At 40.5% G+C, this 12,527-nt stretch overlaps 1 pseudogene; it reads left to right on the top strand.

Moving 5' to 3' along the window:
* LOC132043479 (UDP-glycosyltransferase 75C1-like) overlaps positions 1-12,527 on the top strand; it is a 49,877-nt pseudogene that overhangs the window by 19,484 nt on the left and 17,866 nt on the right.

The following is a 12,527-nucleotide window of genomic DNA, read 5'->3' as shown; positions in this document are numbered from 1 at the left end:
ACACTCCGTTCTCAATCACTCATTTGCTGATCCTCTCTCCTCTTCACGGCAATTCTATCTACGATTTCACAAATTACTCTCCTTTCTTCTTCTCTCCTTTCTAAGGAAAATTTCGATAGGATTTCTCTTTGTAAACACCACAATTCCGCACCTATACATATTCCAATAAAAACGCGTCCCATGCCTTAATAGGGCACATATTCACACACATAATACGCAACTCCGCAACATAAGATTACTTACCATTAAAGGATCTAAATAATGTAGCTCGTCTCATAAGTTATGCCTGCACACTAGGTCTAGGATTTCAATATATATCTGTCCCGACACATTTTATTATACGGCACACACCTCCAATCGACTTAATTGCAAATCACGATTCTAACTATTACTAGGTTACTAGCAATTATTGCCATTTCAAATTGTTAGGTTGGTTCGACCTCAACACAATCATCCCACCAGGAGTAATATATGACAACGTAGAACCCGAATCAATCGGTACATACATACCATAAAGGATTAATGAAAATATACACGGTCAATATCGGAGGGATACTCGGGATCCTGCCGCCCGGCTAACGCATAAGTATGACGCTGGGACCCACTTGAACTAAGGGCTCTCCTCCTGCCCCTACCCTGACCTGCTGGTGTCTACGAGTCTTGCCCCGAAGGGCGCATGGATGACGAAGAATCAACCGCGGATCCTGGTGGCGGAACCGCACGCCTACCGCCTCGAAATCGGCACTCCCTCAAACATGGCCCGGCTTGCCACGAACATAACAAACACCCGAACCCAAGCGGCACGGTCCCCAATGTAACCTCTGCATTGACTACATCGCGGTACGGTGATCTCATTCGCCCGAAACACCCCCAACCCGAGAATTGGAAGCTCGAGACTCGGGGACGGGGCCTAGAATCGCATCTATCACCTCCGGGTTCAGAAATCGTGGAGGAGCGCTAGTCGATGAGCGGACCGAGTGCACGGAGAATTGGCGTCTCGGAGCACCTAAACTCATGATCAAGCACACGACCCACGTTACCGTGGCCCACATCCTGCCCCGCCGAGCTTGAGCGGCTACCAACCGAGTCAATAGAAGGACGGCTCGTCTCATCTCTTGGCCCGAAGCATCGGAAGAGGGACCGGAGATGCGGGAGCTAAAATTGGAGCTTCCCTTTGATCCCTCGAAGTGGGCATGGCACGCGGGATCCAGGGTAGGGCCTTGTTTTGGGGTTCACTCTCCCCAACATTCATAGATGGCCCTTGTTCTAGCCCTTCTGAAATCGCTGCTTTGCCCTTCTGGGCGGCAGTAGCTTTTCCTTTCATCGCCTTGGCTGAAATTATAAACGCACCATTAGAGAGGGGAAAATCTTATAACATAGCTCTACCGCACGATTTCATAAGAAGAAAGATGGTCATTTTTCCTAAATGCCCTGTAGCCTCTTGTTTATTAGCGTGGCGCGCAACACACCATAAACAAGACTCTACTAGGCACGGCTCGTAGACACTTCCTAGGGACCGAATCCGATATGTCACGCCCCCGACCTTCTTGGGGTGTGATGAACCGACCCTATGCGGGAGCCAGAAAGCAACTCGATTACACATATAAACTCTTGAACCAATTAAGAATAAAATATATATTACGTTTTTTTTTTCATAAGTAAAATCGGGTCATATGGGGCCGTGACGAAACATAATACCGAGCACCACCCATTCACATCACACCCCGCTTATTCATATTCCTAACGTCAATCAATTTGTAGCATAAAACGTTTTTCGACTTAAAACATATTTCGCCACTTATATAATAATAGGCTGCCTTGTACTGCGCGAGCGTGGCGCGGCCTCACAAAGGCCGGTCAAAGTATGTAAGGCATATAATATCACGAAATCATAATAGAGAACATAAAACACAACATGAAGTGACTATGGTTTCTCGTTTATCTACCGGGATAGATATTGTGCAAAAGCTGCCACACAGTACGTATCTACGCAACCGCCCGACCGTGTGCGTGTATAACACCATATAGGTGCGGTGGACTACCCGACCATATAGGTACGGATGACGCTTTACAGTGCGTACCATGGGATAAAGTAATCTGTCATCCCAAGTGCCCTCGGGGCGGATGCCATGCATAACTTTTTTTTTTTTTTTTTTTTTAAAAAAAAAAAGAAATACGTAAATATCTCAAAAGAACCGCTTCCACCTGCAGGATCGGTGTGTAATAATAGGAATGAGCCAGCGTCAACCTCCCGCGTTAGTCCCTATGAATGCACTTTCGCCCGTTGAGACTCCTTGATTATTCATCTTGCCGTGTCTTAGGCACGGCATTATAAAAACATACTTAATTATAAAGAATGCATGAGAGCCCGTTAGTGACGTAAGGTCGGTAACCTCCGATTGCATTATGGAATAATCATAGTCATCATGTCTCACCTTGAAGGAACTAGTATTATGAGGCGAGACTGCCAACGAAGAATAACATTAAAAGAAAACAGGGACTGAAATCATGGACATCATTCTTGTCATACTCATCATAGACATATTCTCTTTCTTAACATCATCGTTACCATTGTTATCATGATTACACATTAGAATGGATTCATTATCGTTTGATAAACGAACAATAAAGAAAATCATGGCAATGGCCCACCTCGTATTATCTGATGAACTTGTCGTATCATACATACATTATCACGTTACATTTTATGACGTCACTCATAGATGAAGTCGGGTCCTATATGTGCAAGTTCTAAATGTTTATATAATTTTCCAACTTGTTCATAGAACATTTAATTATCATATCAATGAAAAAGGGTCACATCAATCTTAGATTTCTAGGGTACCCATCGTCCCCGAGGTCCATATCCAAACCTAATACGTCTAAGACATGCCAAAGAAGGAAGGTGAATGCCTTACATACCTTTTCCGCTTCGGCAACTCCAAATTCAAGTTCCAAATCCGCCAAAATCTACAAATGGTCACATTTACCAAATGTGAGTTGTAGCTTCAAGTGTTCAACTTAAATTCATGTTTGTCTACCGAAATTTCGGCAGCATTTCCTTATATAGCATCTCGAGACTTAGCTCGGCTTGTATATCAACAACAACAACCTTGAAATACAAACAATCATTATGAAACACAATATAGCATAACTAGTCTTTCCAACATAGTGCATAAGCTTTCATTCTAACTTCACATTTTCAATTCAATACCAACATTCTCATATTCATTTACCGATCAACATCACTCCAATACAATCCGGAAACGTTTCATATCATTTACGAAATATTCACAAGATATACAAAATATACAAGTTTCCACCCAAAACCATAATTCACTCCAAACCTCCAATTTTCAACATAAATATTCACGACACGTTTTCTTCTTTTCAATTTCACAAACCAAACAACATTTACACCTTACTACTCCATATAATTTCATAAAACTATGATAAATACATAATTTTCCTACAACAACTTACAAACTAATTTTCATATATGATGCTTCCATCTCCATCACAAGGGTTCAACAACACAATTAATATAACAAATAAAATTTTCATCCCTTTCCATGCATACCATTTTCGGCCATACGTATATATATGTCCATATCAAAATTTTCATACTCCACATTCCTTTCCACATTCCACAACACCTATATATATATATTCCAAGACAAAAAAGTGAAATCTTACCTTTTTCTTCTTATCTTCTTCACTTGGCTCAAAAGAAAACAATGAATCTTATCTTAGAATCATTTACTTCACGGCCCTTGAATTAGTAGGAATACTTTAGATTTACAAATCATGAAGGTCAATTATTAAGGCCAAGCCTGGTTGTTGTTCTCCTTCTTTTCTTTTCTTATACTCATAATTAAAAGATGACCTCCTTCTATATATATATGTAGTCTTCATCATTACCATCCCTCTCTAGAAATTTAGGAAGATGACTTATTTTTTGTATATCTCTTATCTTTCTCGTATGGCACTAAAATTACCATTTTGCCCTCGACTTTTCTCGATAGTACCAGAATTTAGGGGAGATTATGTGGAGAAACCATTTTGAAGATCACCCTTGAAAGGAAACCAATATTCATAAATAATATTCATAACCCCTCGTACATTAAAATAACAGTCCTTAACTTGCCACGACCTTCGAATTACCCGAATGTATAAAAGTCTTAACATGATCGTCACGACCCGACTAGGGTCATGACGGGTACCCGAGCCTGACCACCGAGCACCACCCCTCCTATTGCTTATCATCATCATACAATCATAGAAAATAATTTCTTTAGAACATATGTACTTGTATAAACATAGGCTCTTTAGGCTATCAAAATAATACATGCTTGCATAAACATGAAGACTATGGGACCATACTACCCATAGATGTAGAGAAATTACTAGAAAGATGTAGGATCCATATGCCATAGTGTCTCATAGCACCTTAGAAAGAAAGTTTGAACTCATATACCCCGCGAATCCGCACCGTTAATCTATTCCAAAAGGGACGCGCACGAATATTGCGAGTATGTAAGGTCGTAACATAAACATTCACAGACGAGGAGTATGTAACCTTCGACTAGATTATTTATTACATACATTCAATAGCATATCACATAAAACTATCGTATCAATACATGCATTAGTTAATACAATCATGATAGATACACGCGTTACCATGTCAAAGCTATAGAAACCATCGTGTGCCGGCCCACCGTTGGTGATCCTTTGTTTATACTACTTTTCCGCCAAATTCCATATCAGCCATCAACCATTGGTCCACGCAGCCCACCGTTGGTGGTCATATCATAATCTCATTATCATACATACTATGCTAGTACGTAACATATGTTTATCGTTATTACATTCGACATGTCGTGGTTTTATCTTAATTTAACGCCATCATATATATAATTTCATATACTCACCACCATAATTTTATGACTAAAAATCAACATACATGTCATAGATTTCAAGTATTAATGTCTTATTGTCATGACTCTATCACGATTTAGTGTCATTTACACATATAATATATCTCATTCATAACATTGATCTATAGTTCATTTCCATGATTCAATCCAACTACTATTTCAAGATGACATTATTCTTCCATATCTAACCCATTTCATGTATTCTTTTGTAATTCAAGTGAGCCCAAGCCTTTCTATCTTATACGTAATACCTTTAACATCATGAACATCTTACCATAACGAAGGAAGATACATCATATGATAGATTTATCAACCAAAGGCAATAGCAAGGAGTCATTAGCTTTATAGGATCGTAACTCTAGGATTCCCACTCTTCCACCAAACCCATAACATACTTTCTCTCTCTTTCCTTTTGACATAGACCTTTATCGTTTCCAATACATACATAGAGAGAGAAATTATAGAAAGGTAGGAGGATCCATACCATAGTGTCATGCCTTAGAAAGAAAGGTTGAACCTTACATACCTTTGTCGTTTAACTATTCGATGATTGCTCGTTCTTCTTTAATGCTCGCGTCTTTACCTTCAAGAGGATTCGCACCAACATTAGTTAAACAATCATGAGAGCGTACTTATTAAAGATATAGAAAATTGGGCAGCATTTCCTTTGTTTATACTACTTTTCCGCCATATTCCATATCAACCCTCAACCATTCCTACCAACAGTCACAATATCACTAGTAACATTCGTCATTCGGCCTTATTCGCATTTCCATAATTTCATACCAATTCTCCATAATTATGACTAAAAATCCATCGTCGTATTCTTTCATATCCAATGCTTATTTCATGTTCCAAATGTCATTTATAACTCATTCATAACATTGACACGTCCATTTCCATGATTCAATCCAACTACTATTTCAAGATGACATTATTCTTCCATATCTAACCATTCACATGTATTCTTTTGTAATTCAAGTGTTTCTACTTTATAATACTCTTAACATCATGAAAATACCATAAAACATACCTTGGATGATGGAGGAACAAGCCTTGGATAACAATTCACCCTTCCACCAAAACCTGAATTTTACGGCCGATGAAGTTTCTTCCACTTGTTTCCACTCTATTTCTAGTTGATGATCTTTGATTTCTCTTGTTTTCTCATGGATGAAGTGTTTAGAACACTCTAGAGGTTTCTTGAATGGAGGAGGTGGGAGATGAAATGAAAATGAAAATGAGATCCCTTATATAAATCACAAAAGGCGATTTTTAATGAACGATCGCACTATACGGTCCGTAAATCGGACGTATACTAGTTTACGGGACGTATAGTGGACCGTATTTAACCTTTCACACTTAACGAAACTTGAGATTTTTTGGATCGTTTGAGGAATTATACGGTCCGTAAATCACTTTATTATTGTGCACCTTATACGACCGGCGGGCCGGGGAATTTTCGCAACTTTATTATTTCCACAAAATTCATGATTGGCCATTCCCGACTTAACAACACATCATATACTCAAGCTCTTCATCGTTCTACTCGTCACTCAAGTACGGAAAGATTTCGAGGTGTCACATAAACACAATCAAGAAGGAGTCAAGGAATGGCCTAAAGATGCCATTTATCAAAGTCATAAATGTAGCCAGGGCATTGGTAAGCCCAAAGGACATCACCAGAAACTCATAGTGTCCATATCTCGTCTGAAAGGCTGTCTTCGGAATATCCTCAGCCTTGATCCTCAACAGGTGGTAGCCTGAACGCAAGTCAATCTTCGAAAACACTGAAGCACCCTGAAGCTGGTCAAATAAATAATCAATACGAAGTATAGGACATTTGTTCCGGATGTTCAGCAAGTGATAATCAATGCACATCCTCATGGTTCCATCTTTCTTTTACACAAATAACACAGGAGCAACCCAAGGGGAGACACTCAGCCTAGTGAACCCCTTGCTCAAATAAATTCTGTAACTGCTCCTTAAGCTCTCTCAACTCAGCAGGTGCCATTCGATATGGCGGAATAGAAATAGGGTGAGTGCCCGGATCCAAATCAATACAGAAGTGAATGCAGCGATCGGGTGGCATACCTGGCATATGGGTCGGGAATACCTTTGTGAACTCGCTCATAGTAGGAATGGACTCAAGGGGTAGAGATATAATAGTAATGTCACGCCCATGAGCCAGATAAGCTAAACACCCCTTATTAACTAATTTCATCGCCTGAAGAAAGGAAATGATCTTCTTTGGAGCGGGACTAGGAGCACCCCTCCACTCAAGTCTAGGAATGTCCTATGATGGCTAAAGTAACTGACTTGGCGTAACAGTCCAAGATCGCATGATAAGGAGAAAGCTAAGACATACCCAAGATAATATCAAAGTCCACCATATCAAGAATCATCAAATCTACCCAAGTGTAATACCCCATAAAAGTAACCAAACAAGACCGATAAACTCGATCAACGACCATATAATCTCCAACTGGAATAGACACATGAACAGACATAGCTATGCTATCACAAGGCAATTCCCAATCAACGGCATGATATGCAGACACATAGAATAAGTGGATTCAGGATCAAATAACACAGATGTTGCTCTATGACGGACAAAAATGGTGCCTGAAATAACAGCATCTGAGGCCTCTACCTCGGGCCTACCCGGAAATGAGTAACAATGGTCCCCACCACGTCCAGCCTAAGATCCCCCTCTCGTACTCTGGGACCCACCTCTAACTGCCTGGGATCCACCTCTAGAACTTTGAAAACTATCGCGGCTTGACTGAGCACCGCCCCTCTGAAAAGCATCACCTCGACCACTAGATGATGTCGGAGTCCTCGATGGCTGAAAATCCCACCTAGGTTAGGGAAATCTCCTAGAAATATGCCCAATCTCTCCATATGCAAAGTAGGACGGAGAAGGCGAAGACTGATAAACTGAAGCTGAGGACCCTGATGAAACAACCCTGTCTACCGGTCGAGAAAATGAACTCTCAGGAGCCCTCTACCTGGGTGGCTCACTGGAGGAAACCTGCAAAGCTGAATGCATAAGGCAACCAAAATATGGTTGATACGGCCTAGAAGACTGATCGGCGCCCCTCGAACTAGAACCACCATAACTCCCGATCTGACACTACCTCTTCTTGCTACCACCTCCAAATGCATGGGCCTTAGCGGCCTCAACCAAAAAAGCATGCTCGACGATGGACTGGAAAGAAACCCCCATAGCCTCCATCTGAAGGCAAGGAATCTGAGAGAATCGACTAACCCACTAAGAAAACGCCTAATTCTGTCAAGCTCAGTAGGAATCAAGGGAGTGGAATAACGGGCTAGATATAGATAACGAGTCACATAGGCATCCACAGACAAACCCCTCTACTGTAGATGTAGAAACTCCTCCCTAAGTGTCTCTCTCAAAGATCGGGGCACATACTTCTCAAGGAAGTCCCGGTAGAACTGAGTCCAAGTCAAGGGAGGACAACCCTCAGGTCTGCAAGCAACAAAATACCTCCACCAAGTCTTCGCGTCGCCGCAAAACTGGTAGGACACATAGTCAACTCCATGGGACTCTAGGATCCCCATTCTATGTAGCAACTCATGTATATCCAAGATGAACTTATACACGTCCTCAGAAGAAGTACCCAAAATCCTCGGCGGCTCTAACTTCCTAAACCTACCAACAAGATCCTGATCAATCACGGTCATAACAATTCCCTCCACGGGCCTAAGATCATCACCCAAGGCTGGCACTGCATCAATACGGTGAGTCATAGCTGCAGCGGGGTGTGCTACCAGAGTAGGTCTTTGCTTAAGGGTCTGCGCCCCAACTCTGGTCTGTGAACCTCTACTAGGAGTAGTAACATTAGCGGCAGCCTGCTGGGCATCTAGATGGAGTAAAACACGGGCCATAGTATCCTGTATAGTCTGATCAGAAGTAACCTCAGGTTGTGTTCGTGCTAGGCCCACTCCCTCCTTGGTGGCCTGGTCTCTGTCCTGCTGAACCTCAGGCTCTGCAGAAGAAAATCTCTCACGCCGCTGTCTTACCGCAGGAGCCTTGCCCCTGGCTTGGGCAGCCTCGCTGCCTTTGTCTTTGTCGCGTCCTCTGGTTGTCACTTGCCCTCTGGTGCCAGCCACAATTACGGGCTCTGGCACCTAATCTCGGGCTATAGTAGCTCGAGTCCTCACCAAATGTGAGAGAAGAGATAAGAGTCAAATACCAATTTGATTGTTCCAGATACCAATTAGAATAAAGTAGCATGAAAAAATGAAAGAAAGTGAGATTTCCTAAATGTCCTATAGCCTCTCGCAGATAAGTACGGAGCTCATCGTACCGATCCACCAAAATCTACTAGACACGCTCTTGTATTATAGACATGGCAACCTAGGGCTCTAATACCAACTTGTCATGACCCAATTTAGCTAAGTCGTGCTGGCACTTACCTTTCCCACCTCGATAAGCGAACCTTCAACCCAACGATAGTAAAAACGTAAATAAATAATTATATAAGCAGAAGAGAATAAATCACGTAAGTCTGACAATAATAATATAGAAAAGTGCAGAAATAAGAAGATACACCCCAGAGTCTGGTCTAATCCATACAAGAGCATCTAGCTAGAAATATACAAGTCTAGAATATCAAAAATACATTAAGTCTAAATATGTCTCACAATGAAAAATAAGACATAAATAAGAAGAATCTTCAAGGCAGCGGACATCTCGTGCTCACCCTGTAGACTCTAAGCAACCCTGATAGCGACTATCAGCCATGGGAGACAGAAGTAGATCCAACTTGAAATTCTGCATTCATAAAAAGAACGCAACAAGTGCGAAAGCAAGACAAAACCACGATCGGTAGGTATCATGGGCCGAGAGTATAGTTAACATAATCCAAACAATAAAGCAAGATAAGTAGATAAATCAACAAGTATAAGTCAAGCACGAGTCAGAACCAATACACGTCATCACCTAAATGGCAGCATCTAAACCCAAGTGTACCGAGTCTCAATATATCCAATCCGAATCCAAATAACACAGTAAATCACTAGATCATCACAATATAAGCCATAATGCAATAATGTATGAATGCAAATGCTATGCAATGCTGTTTACACATGTACTCAGGATGGAAGTATCAACGTCTCGGTAGCACAACCTATGGGGACTCGCGAAGTCCAATGTACCACTCGTTCCGGATCTTTGCCCAACAGACGAACAAGACTCCTGATCTTTGCTCACGGAGGATTTCCATCGGCATATCCCATGAGGGACCAGCGGAGTCCATGTACTTCATGGCTCTGGCATAAACCTCGGTAACCGCCACCACTCAACCACGATTCCGAGACAACTATCGGATATCGGACCTCACGTCACTCTCATCCAAACTGAGCCCAGCTCATCACAGTGTTTCCTCAAGTATCATCAATGTATCAACATTATATTATGAAGGATGAGAATGCGTGCAATGTATGCATTCAATATCAATAATCAGATCAATATCACAAGTACCAAGCATAGGTACACCAACAATATCATGAAAAAGGCTACATAAGCCATATAGAATACTATCCTCGTATCAAACATCAACAAGTAAGATACCACAATATCACGAACAAGATATATCAATAATATCCAATGTTTACTATCATTACGTGGCATAAAGCCAACAACAATGGAACAAATCAAGTCACAACACAACGGGTTGGCTAGCCTCAATCACACAACGTGTAACGATACGGTCAGTCGTTTTGAGAATCGGTACTCTAGTTTGCGTGTCGTCTATTCCAAAAGCTCTGTTATAATTATTTTGACTTGCTAGCCAAATTTGAAGCCAAACGAATATCATTTGGTTCACTTCGAGAGAAGGTTTCACTTTGAAAATTTCAGTATTCAATTATTTGGATAAATTCTTTACTTTGGGAAAACGTGCTTTGATTGTCAATCTGAAGATTCCGTTACATTAGACATATTAGTTATGATCTGTGGAAATTGACAGGGCTAATTTTAGAGTTCGTCTGGTTGGTTCTTGGCAGTTAAGTTGGTTAATGTTTAATATGCCTATTTATGGTGGAAAGATGGTCATGGGAAGAAATTAGACCTAGATCCAAGATTTTTTGTTTCTGTTAGCTTTGTTGTGATGTTTATGACTTGTAGGGATGGGTGACTCCATTCCCGAGGTGATCGGATGAAGATCGAAGAAGAAAATCTAAGTTTTGGAATTTTGAAGGCTTAAGTCTGAGAAGTTTGACCAAAAGTTGACTTTTGGGTAAACGTGCCCGTAATCAAATTCCGACAATTCCATCAGGTCTAGAATGTCATTTATCACTTAGTTGAGTTTTTGGTTCAATTCTCGAGAGGTTCGGGTGTGATTTGGGTGGTTGGTTGAGAAACTAGCTTTTGGTATGATTTGGAGTTGACCACGGTCAACATCTGGTCAAGACAATCCCGTTTGGATATTTTGAGTGTTCGAGCAGGTTCGTATGATGATTTTGGACGTGTCCACAAATGTTGGTTAGATTCCGATGAGTTTCGGATGTGTTTGGATTGTATGGTGTTCGTTTTTGGTTTGGACGCCGTTTTGAGCAAAAAAGGTACCATTATAATGAGCAAATGAGCTTTGATTTGTGTTTCGATTGAACCGTTAGATCCATATCGTAATTTCAAAACTGTAGCAACAAGAATTATCGTGTTTTGCCATCATATGAGGGAGATATGGGCATTTTACTAAAAATTTGATGTGCAGATTTTTCGGGTGTGTTTTGCTGAAAATTACGAAATTGCCACTGAGACCGTCCTTTAAGTTTTTGAGTTCTTCCAAAACTTGAAACAACCATATCTCACTCATTTTAAGGCCAAATGAGGTAATTCAAAAGCCTAACTTGACTGAAATTTCATAAGGAATCCATTGGAGGCCTCAAAACCAAGTTTTAAGATCATTTGCCATCAGAAACGAGGCAGAACAGCTGTACATTTTTGCTATTTAATGTTGTTTTGGTTTCTCTCATCTTGAAAGCTTGGGTATGAGATAATTCAAGGATGTTCTTCAAGTTTATTCCATGGGGTAAGTTCCAACCATAATCTAAGTATTTTCTTTTAATTCATTCCCTTAGTTTAAGCTCTAATCCATGATTTCTAAAGTAAGAAATTGAGGTTTTTCATGAAATTGGGTTTTGATGGATTTTCTATCTAGGCTTATTGATGATGAAATTGATTGGGTTTATGCTATATTATGATGTATCTAAGATTGTTAATCATATATCTCCCAGTATTAGTGTTAAATTCTTGAATCAAAGGGTTAGGATTTATACCCAAATTGGGGGTTTTATTTCAAATTCAAAATTGGGTAAATTTATGAGTTAAGTTAGCAATTAGTGGTTGAGTTATGATCACCTAGTACTTAATTTGGTATTTTTCCCGTGAAATTCCCATTTTGCCCTTGTGGGCTCGTTTTCCCAATTTCTAGAGTTAGAATTGACTGAATTGAAATAGTACCAATATTAGTATCATTCTTCATGATTTCTAATATAGAATTTGATTATGCTTAGACTATTTTGGTTCTGAGGTTCAGCGAAAGGGCAAGGCAAAGG

This window comes from Lycium ferocissimum, unplaced genomic scaffold (genome assembly GCF_029784015.1).
Source record: "Lycium ferocissimum isolate CSIRO_LF1 unplaced genomic scaffold, AGI_CSIRO_Lferr_CH_V1 ctg2529, whole genome shotgun sequence".
Lineage (NCBI taxonomy): Eukaryota > Viridiplantae > Streptophyta > Magnoliopsida > Solanales > Solanaceae > Lycium > Lycium ferocissimum.
Note: the sequence above shows the minus strand (reverse complement) of the source record. Positions and strands in the feature narration are given on the sequence as shown.